Source organism: Malus domestica, chromosome 01 (assembly GCF_042453785.1).
Source record: "Malus domestica chromosome 01, GDT2T_hap1".
NCBI classification, from domain to species: domain Eukaryota; kingdom Viridiplantae; phylum Streptophyta; class Magnoliopsida; order Rosales; family Rosaceae; genus Malus; species Malus domestica.
The window spans coordinates 32,501-35,000 of NC_091661.1; positions in this window are offsets into that span (position 1 = coordinate 32,501).

A 2,500-nucleotide genomic window follows, 5' to 3' on the forward strand; every position below is an offset into this window, starting at 1 on the left:
ACATGTCCAGCACCATAAGGCATGTCAAGACTCGGAAAATGTGGCATGGCATGCCAGCTGACATGCCAAGCCTCTGGAAATGTCGACCATGGTATGTCCGCGGCATGTCGTGACATGTCAAGACTCGCAAAATGTCGACCGTGGCATGCCAATGACATGCGCCGAAGCCTCGCAAAATGTCGACCATGACATGTCCATGGCACGCCAATGACATGTCAAGACTCGGAAAATGTCGACATGACGACCTGCCGGCTGACATACCAAGCCTCGCAAAATGTCGACCATGGCATGTCGCGACATGCCAATGACATGTCAAGACTCGCAAAATGTCGACCGTATGGCATGCAGCGGCGTACCAAACCTCGCAAAATGTCGACCATGACATGTCGATGGCACGCCAATGACATGTCAAGACTCGGAAAATGTCGACCATGGCATGCCAATGACATGCCAAGCCTCGCCAAATGTCGACATTGGCATGTCAAATGCCGACCATGGCATGCCAATGACATGCCAAGCCTCGCATCTTGGCACTCAAAAAACTCGGTGCTAAGCCTCGCCACTAGCCTCGCTTCCTGTCGACAGCAAGCGAGGCTAGCGCCTCTGACATGCCAAATTGCACAGCAGGCATGTCGAAAATCTTCAAGCAATGTCAAGTCCCATTTTATTGATAATTTCCCCGCACAACCCGCACCATATAGTTAGTATATGATTTTTAGAAGGTCCTTTGAACTTACGGATTTGAAAAATCTCGCACCAATTTTTTTACGATTTTTTCCAATTTCCCGACTTCAGAAAATAAAATAAAATACTTGCATACTCAAAAAAAGTCCTGAATTTTTTCTGAAAATCCCTTGCATCTATATGTGCATCCACCTGCAAAAATCTCGTTCAAATTCCAAGCCATGATTATTTCATGGCCCAATATGACTCCTCGCGAGAAACTGATGTCTCCTCCTGGCAGTGCCACTGTAACAGCAATATGCTATATAGGGAGTACATTGCTCCCTGCATGTCAAAAATCCCAAGCATAACTTTGGGTTATCTTATCGGTCTAGGGACTGTGACATTCCCACACATCATAACGTGTTGCCTCGGAATATATGATGTGTCGGGTTTGGGACATTCCCGCCCATGGTGGCGGCGACGGTGGCGGTCCCCCTCCGCCGCTTGCCATACCGTAAAGTGCGTTTCAAAACCTTTTTTTTTTTTTTAAATTTTTTTCAAATGTTTTGAAATGTTTTGAAATGTTTTCAAACAAAACAAAAATGTTTTCATTCAAAAGTAAAAGGGGACAAAATGGTTTTAATCGAAATTGGAAAAAACGTTTTGAAAAATAGCGGGTTGGGAAAATGTTTCTCTTTAAACTTTTAGGGAGTGGTTGTTTTCTTTGCTTGGGAGCGGGTGTTTTTTTCGACATGCATGTTTTCAACTTTCGGTTGCCCTCGGATTGTTTGGATATTAGGGGAGGTTGAAGCCGGATGAACCAATGCACCAGAGCTTCTCCTAGGCGTGCTAGTGGGCGCACGGCAATGCAGTCCATGGACGTTTGACTTTCGAAGGGCTCGCCCAGTTCACTAGCATGTGAAGATTTGTCTTCGGCAGGCGGCGATGAAGGATTTGTCCCTCTCTTTGGGTTTGTCCCTGTTGCGGAGCTTTAGCAATCAGCAATGCTCGGGCTTGTTCTTGGCAATGCTAGTGTCGGTTCCGGCAAGTGTGGTCCGAAAAGGGCCCTCGCAGTGCACTAGCATGTTTGAGTGCGAGTTCGTGCGGCAGTGGTGAAGAAGCTTGTCCCTCGTTCGACGGTCAAGGGGTTCGAAAACAAAGTTAGGTACTTGTTCTAGGCGTGCATAGATAAGGGGTTGGTGCTATGTGTTAGGTCCTTCCCAACCCACGTTGCATGTCAGCGGTTGAGCGGCGTCGACGAAGCTTCCTCGGTAGCCGTTGAACTATTCAGTGGTACCTGTTGCCTTTGTATGTGTTTTCATGCCTAGCGGTGCGGCTCGGCTCCTACCCAGCGTATCTGCACTCGAGGCGCGCGTCCCTTTGTTGGGGATAGTGAAGGCGTGCCGTTGGGCGGTGCTGGGTTTTGGCCCTAGCGTGACGGCGTATGAGTGTGGTGGGTTGTATTCGACGGCAGGCTCCGTGCTTCGGCATCGAACTGTCGTCACGTACCCCGCTGAGTGACGCGTCAAGATTCGTCCCTACACGCGCAGATGGGTTTCTGTTCTGCTGCCTATTGAAAGGAATCACCTCTCTCGTCGTTTTCCTCCTCTTGCTGGCCTTGCCGGCAGGAGGACGACATCGTGGCGGTGCTCGTGTCCCCGGACAGGCCGCACTGGTCTTGATGCAGTTTCGGTGCTCGAGTTTCGGTCGACATCTCGGATGCGGAACGCTGAAGGGGCAGTGGGTCTTCTGACCTCCGATCGTCCGATCGAAGCCTTGTCGCTTGATGCGTGCGGCTGTCGTGCCCGTCATGAGCCGTCGACCGTCAAGGTCA